Source organism: Neoarius graeffei, chromosome 4 (genome assembly GCF_027579695.1).
Source record: "Neoarius graeffei isolate fNeoGra1 chromosome 4, fNeoGra1.pri, whole genome shotgun sequence".
In the NCBI taxonomy this organism is placed as follows: Eukaryota; Metazoa; Chordata; class Actinopteri; order Siluriformes; family Ariidae; genus Neoarius; species Neoarius graeffei.
In genome coordinates this window covers 2,845,746-2,852,741 of record NC_083572.1, presented here as the reverse complement: position 1 = coordinate 2,852,741, position 6,996 = coordinate 2,845,746, and the positions used below count along the sequence as shown (strand labels likewise).

At 43.0% G+C, this 6,996-nt stretch overlaps 1 pseudogene; it reads right to left on the bottom strand.

Moving 5' to 3' along the window:
* Positions 1-6,882: 6,882 nt before the first annotated feature.
* Positions 6,883-6,996, bottom strand: LOC132885570 (U2 spliceosomal RNA; annotated as a pseudogene).

Below are 6,996 nucleotides of genomic sequence, written 5' to 3'. Positions count from 1 at the left end.
CTGGTCGTTTTGTCGCCTCATCATTTCACAAAGTTTTAAGGTGAAATGTCACCTGAGTTTTCAGCTCCTTTATAAAAACGCTGAGCTGTTTCACTGTTGTGAAATTTTCTCAGAAACCGTTATTCTGTTAGATTCTTCTGATTAGAGATTTTTTTTTTTTCAGAATAGTGTGTTGTAATTGCAAGTTTTGCAAGCTTCTTGAAACTGGTTCAAGGTCACTTGATGTTTGTTGAGGTCAGGGGAAAGTGAACTGGTGGTTAAAGATGTTCGAACTTCAACTGTGTCAGGAATGAATAAGTGATGACGTTCAGGAACAGTTTATTTCAGAGTGGTATCACGGCTTTCTTCGCTCTTCGTTCTCTAATAAACGGTCTTCTCTGGTCACATGTTGTTGTGTATTAAAGCTGTTCCTGCTCCTTTCGGTGGAGATAAAGCACCAAGTCCTGACTTGAGGAATAAACTCACCTCAGTTTTGTCCACAGGTTTATTATAGACGCTGTGTTTTCTATCACTCATGTACAAGTCTGTTTATTCCTGTATATATTGTACTGCTCGGCCTCCATGTTGGTGTCACTACTAACGTTTACTGCATTAGGTAACATGAACCGAGGTTCAACTTCAACATGAAGAAACCATCGGTGACATTAAAGAATTAACAGATTATTAACAGATGGTTGTTTCAATGTTAATGTTAAAAAGACTAAAAAAAACAAAAGGAGTGTCATTTTTTTTTCTCCACTAAAGTTACGCGTGTGCATGAGTTCTGGGCAAAAACACTGCAGCTGAAATAAAGCACACACCTGCTCTCATGCATCTCCTTTATTATTATTATTATTATCCATCCATCCTCTATACCGCTTCTCCGTCAAGGTCGTGGAGGAAGCTGGAGCCACTTCCAGGTGAGAGACAGGGTTAATCATTCACACTCACAGAGTTGACCGAATCTGCATGTCTTTGGACTGTGGGAGGAAACCCATGCAGGCACAAGGATTACATGCAAACTCCACACAGAAGGGCCCCAGTCAACCACGAGGTTCAAACCCAGAACCTTCTTGCTGTGAGGTGACAGTACTAACCACTGCACCACCCATGTTACAGTTTATGTCAATGCCCCAAACCACTCCGTGGCCAGTCAGAGGGGCACAGTAAGAGTGAGAGTGAACGTCAGGCTGATGAAGCTCCTGCTGCACTCCTGCTATGACCTCAGATGCCTCGTCAAAGCAGAAGTGAAACCTCTCTGCTTTATTTTAGTAGAAATACACAGGTAATTTTTTTTAAATCGTAATTTAAAAAATCATTTATTTCAAACTTCTAAAGCAGTATTCAAATGCAATAACTTTGCGGCACAAACTTGTCACTTATCTATGCCAAGTCACATAAAATACTTTGTTTTGAAACAGATAAAAATAAATCCCAATTCCAACCAACGATTTCAATCTTCATGACTTTATTTATTAACCGATATTAGTACAATGATCGATGTTAATAATCCAGTTGTGATTTGTAATCATCTCCTGAATAAATATCCCAGCAACAATGGCAGATGTCTGTCTCTGTGTTGGAAGGAAATAACTGACTGTTTGGATATGTCTGTGTGTCTGGGTGTGTGGACATAATAAAGAGAACAGATAAAAAAAATCGAAAGACTGAAAATGAATTTATAAAATCATGACTGAGTGAAAACTGAATGAGACAAAACGAAAAGTCTGTCTTGAAATTGTGCTTCACCACCAGGAGATGGCAGCATCGAGAACCAGCTCCTCCTCATCACGACTCCACATGAGGGAGCAGCTCGATTGCTCCAGAAACACAGTCGGTCTCGCTCGTGCTTAGCCAAAACACACTCTGAGGCATTTTACATTCACGCTTACACTTATTTAAACCTATTTTACATGTTTTCCCTCCCGGTGGTAACTCTCTTATCATGCAGATGCCTCCGACAGACCACGGGTCATGCAGATAGAAGCAGAAATGAGGATTTTGTTTCCTGTTTCTTGTATTTCATATCGTCAGACAAAGGAGAGTCTTGGGAATGAAGGAGTTTGAGCTCTTTACTGCAGATTTCCATACAGGAACATGCAAACTGACATAAATAGATACAGACAGTTACTTGTACACAGAGCAGAAGAGAAAAGCCTGGGCAGCATGGGAGCCATCATGGGTTCAAGTGAATCTCAGGACCAGGGCCTGCTTATTATCAGTCTTTGGCAAAGCACACAGTAACAAGCCTTAAATACAAACACAAAATATAGCCACAAGCAGTGATGAAGGGCCTGAGCACCTCCGGTTCCGCGACCCATCACACATGGTCATCATACAACGCACACGCATCTGAGATGTGCGACAAAAGCCTGGGTATCTGATGTATGCACCACCAGTCATGAGTTTTTAGGCAATGAAGTCATTACTGTCCAGGTCCAGATGGTGGCGTTAGAACATAGACAGACTGTGTACGTGTACTGTAGATGACATTATGGTCAGTGTGTAAAGGATCCTGTGAAATGTGGACCTCATCATGTGATATACTCTGCACAACTCGGATTCTCTCCTGGTGTTCTCAGCATGCAGGTGAAATTGTGGATGCTTGTGATAAATCATGGAGCTGTGACTGTGTGGCTACTGTAGATGTGTGTGTGGTAAAGGGCAGGAGTTTCTGTGAATGGAGCTCATTAATTTAACAACTTACGGTATCTACATGATAATTTTGTTGTCACCTTTCGAAATACCTCTAAAATTGATGGAGTAATATGTAAGAATTTCTGTGGCACTTCAGGAAGTAAAAAGTGGAAATGTGTCAAAGTGTTTGCAAATCAGCATGGAGCTGTAACATGCGAGTGTCTAAGATCTGACGTGAGCGTGCACATATCAGATGGGTTGATTTAGAGCAATAGGAACAGACAGTGTATTGTGTACGTAGGACATATTTGGTTGACGATTCTTGGGTTTCACGTGACGTCACATCTGCCTCATTAGTTATTCAAAACTTTAGCTGGTGGTCAACCAAAGCTCAGCTGACAAAGCGCTTGTACGGAGAAGGTGCACTGCTCACGTGAAAAATGCCTTACGCTTGCGTTGTATTAGGTTGTTCGAATCAATCAAACCTGATAAAAGTTTCTTCAGGGTTCCCCATGAACTAATGAAAAAAGGTGAACGAACACAGGATTTCACAAAAAGACATTGAGAAAGGTGGCTTTTGAACCTCTCACTGAAATCGAAGGGAGCTGAGTCAAAACATGCTCGAGTTTGCAGTGGCCGCCTGGTGAAAGGTTTGTATTTCCCTCTCAGCTCTGTCCTTAGTGTTTTCCAAGTACTTTTCTTGCTATGTGTCATTATTTTACGATACTTTTTTTAGTCACAAAACGCTAAAGTCCCCAGCTGTTTCTTTGTTTACTCTTCACTCGATGACCGCCATACTGAAAACAACGTGTGTCTCGCTTTCTTTAACAGGGCGTCCTAGCGGTCTTTTCAATGACAACAGCATAGACTGGGCTCCAACACTGAAAATAGGTCATGATAAAGTCAAACAGCAGTCAGAGGAAGATAAAGAGCGTGAAGTAAGAGCAAAATCACGAGAGGAGACATGCAAACGTTCAGAGGGTGCTGAGGCTTTACTGCAGTTCCACAAGAAAATGAGATAGAATACAAAACAAATCAGCCACCAAAGCAAGTGCACGTGATCAAAACAACCACGAATAATAAAGTCCATATGCATGAAGGTCACAACAAAATTTTTACCCAGCCGTACAGTTACAATGATCTGCTCATCAGAAATCTCATCTCATCTCATTATCTGTAGCCGCTTTATCCTGTCCTACAGGGTCGCAGGCAAGCTGGATCCTATCCCAGCTGACTACGGGTGAAAGGCGGGGTTCACCCTGGACAAGTCGAGAGGTCATCACAGGGCTGACACATAGACACAGACAACCATTCACACTCACATTCACACCTACGCTCAATTTAGAGTCACCAGTTAACCTAACCTGCATGTCTTTGGACTGTGGGGGAAACCGGAGCACCCGGAGGAAACCCACGCGGACACGGGGAGAACATGCAAACTCCACACAGAAAGGCCCTCGCCGGCCACGGGGCTCGAACCCGGACCTTCTTGCTGTGAGGCGACAGCACTAACCACTACACCACCGTGCCGCCCCTCATCAGAAATAGAAGACATATTTACACTTACTCAAGCTGATCTTTGGCTGGATTGAGTCGAAGTAAGAAAAAAATGGCATCGCTCATCATCACTGATGCAGTTCTCAAGACTGAACCAAATCACGATATTATATACATATATATACACGCCAAGACCCGCAAAATTGGCAATTCACAGTTCATTTCTTCTCTCTCTTCCGGCGGGCTTCCCTTTGCTTGTGGTACGTTGCAGCTCTTCTATCGCAGTACGACTTGCAGATGGTCTTTGTAACCGCTCTCCATTTCTCTCTATTGAGTGCAGAGTGATTCTACGTACCCAACACACTTCCACTTTTCAGATCTTTTTTTAAAATGTCCTTAAACCTTAGTTTGGGACGGCCGACAGGTCACGATCCACTTGCTAGTTCAGAGAATAATAGTTGTATTGGGACTCTGTTATCATCCATGCGGCAGAGGTGTCCCAGCCAGCGGAGACGACTCCTAACTAACTTGATTTCGATGTCTTCGACATTTGCGTGTCGGAGGACTTCCTCATTGCTTATAAAATCATCCCACTTGATCTTGAGAATGAGACATAGATGACGTTGTTGCAGAGAACGAAGCTCCCTAACTTCATGCTGATACAACCCCGATTCCAAAAAAGTTGGGACAAAGTACAAATTGTAAATAAAAACGTAATGCAATAATTTACAAATCTCAAAAACTGGTATTGTATTCACAATAGAACATAGACAACATATCAAATGTCGAAAGTGAGACATTTTGAAATTTCATGCCAAATATTGGCTCATTTGAAATTTCATGACAGCAACACATCTCAAAAAAGTTGGGACAGGGGCAATAAGAGGCTGGAAAAGTTAAAGGTACAAAAAAGGAACAGCTGGAGGACCAAATTGCAACTCATTAGGTCAATTGGCAATAGGTCATTAACATGACTGGGTATAAAAAGAGCATCTTGGAGTGGCAGCGGCTCTCAGAAGTAAAGATGGGAAGAGGATCACCAATCCCCCCAATTCTGCGCCGACAAATAGTGGAGCAATATCAGAAAGGAGTTCGAGAGTGTAAAATTGCAAAGAGTTTGAACATATCATCATCTACAGTGCATAATATCATCAAAAGATTCAGAGAATCTGGAAGAATCTCTGTGCGTAAGGGTCAAGGCCGGAAAAGCATACTGGGTGCCCGTGATCTTCGGGCCCTTAGACGGCACTGCATCACATACAGGCATGCTTCTGTATTGGAAATCACAAAATGGGCTCAGGAATATTTCCAGAGAACATTATCTGTGAACACAATTCACCGTGCCATCCGCCGTTGCCAGCTAAAACTCTATAGTTCAAAGAAGAAGCCGTATCTAAACACGATCCAGAAGCGCAGACGTCTTCTCTGGGCCAAGGCTCATTTAAAATGGACTGTGGCAAAGTGGAAAACTGTTCTGTGGTCAGACAAATCAAAATTTGAAGTTCTTTATGGAAATCAGGGACGCCGTGTCATTCGGACTAAAGAGGAGAAGGACGACCCAAGTTGTTATCAGCGCTCAGTTCAGAAGCCTGCATCTCTGATGGTATGGGGTTGCATTAGTGTGTGTGGCATGGGCAGCTTACACATCTGGAAAGACACCATCAATGCTGAAAGGTATATCCAGGTTCTAGAGCAACATATGCTCCCATCCAGATGACGTCTCTTTCAGGGAAGACCTCGCATTTTCCAACATGACAATGCCAAACCACATACTGCATCAATTACAGCATCATGGCTGCGTAGAAGAAGGGTCCGGGTACTGAACTGGCCAGCCTGCAGTCCAGATCTTTCACCCATAGAAAACATTTGGCGCATCATAAAACGGAAGATACGACAAAAAAGACCTAAGACACTTGAGCAACTAGAATCCTACATTAGACAAGAATGGGTTAACATTCCTATCCCTAAACTTGAGCAACTTGTCTCCTCAGTCCCCAGACGTTTACAGACTGTTGTAAAGAGAAAAGGGGATGTCTCACAGTGGTAAACATGGCCTTGTCCCAAATTTTTTGAGATGTGTTGTTGTCATGAAATTTAAAATTACCTAATTTTTCTCTTTAAATGATACATTTTCTCAGTTTAAACATTTGATATGTCATCTATGTTCTATTCTGAATAAAATATGGAATTTTGAAACTTCCACATCATTGCATTCCGTTTTTCTTTACAATTTGTACTTTGTCCCAACTTTTTTGGAATCGGGGTTGTTACATTACAGGCATTTAGCAAATGTTCTTATCCAGAGTGATGTACAACATACCCAGAGCAGCCTGGGTAGCAGTTGGGGGTTAGGTGTTTTGCTCAAGGGCACTTCAGCCATTCCTGCTTGTCCAGGGAATCAAACTGGCAAACTTTTGGTCCCAAAACTGCTTCTCTCATCATTCAGCCGTAAGAAGAAACCTTTATTTATTTGTCACATGCACACTTCAAGCACAGTGAAATTCATCCTCTGCATTTAACCCATCTGAAGCAGTAAACACACGCACACACACCCAGAGCAGAGGGCAGCCACTAGAGCGCCTGGGGAACAGTCAGGGGTCATGTGCCTCGCTCAAGGACGCCTCAGCCCAAGGCCACCCCACATTAACCTAACTGCATGTCTTTGGACTGTGGGGGAAATCGGAGCACCCGGAGGAAACCCACGCAGACACGGGGAGAACATGCAAACTCCACACAGAAAGGCACTCGCCGGCCACGGGGCTCGAACCCAGAACCTTCCTGCTGTGAAACGACCGTGTTAACCACTACACCACCGTGCCGCCCTAATTAAACTGATAAAAACAGATACTGCACTTGATCTTAACCAAAAGGCCAAGAAGCAAA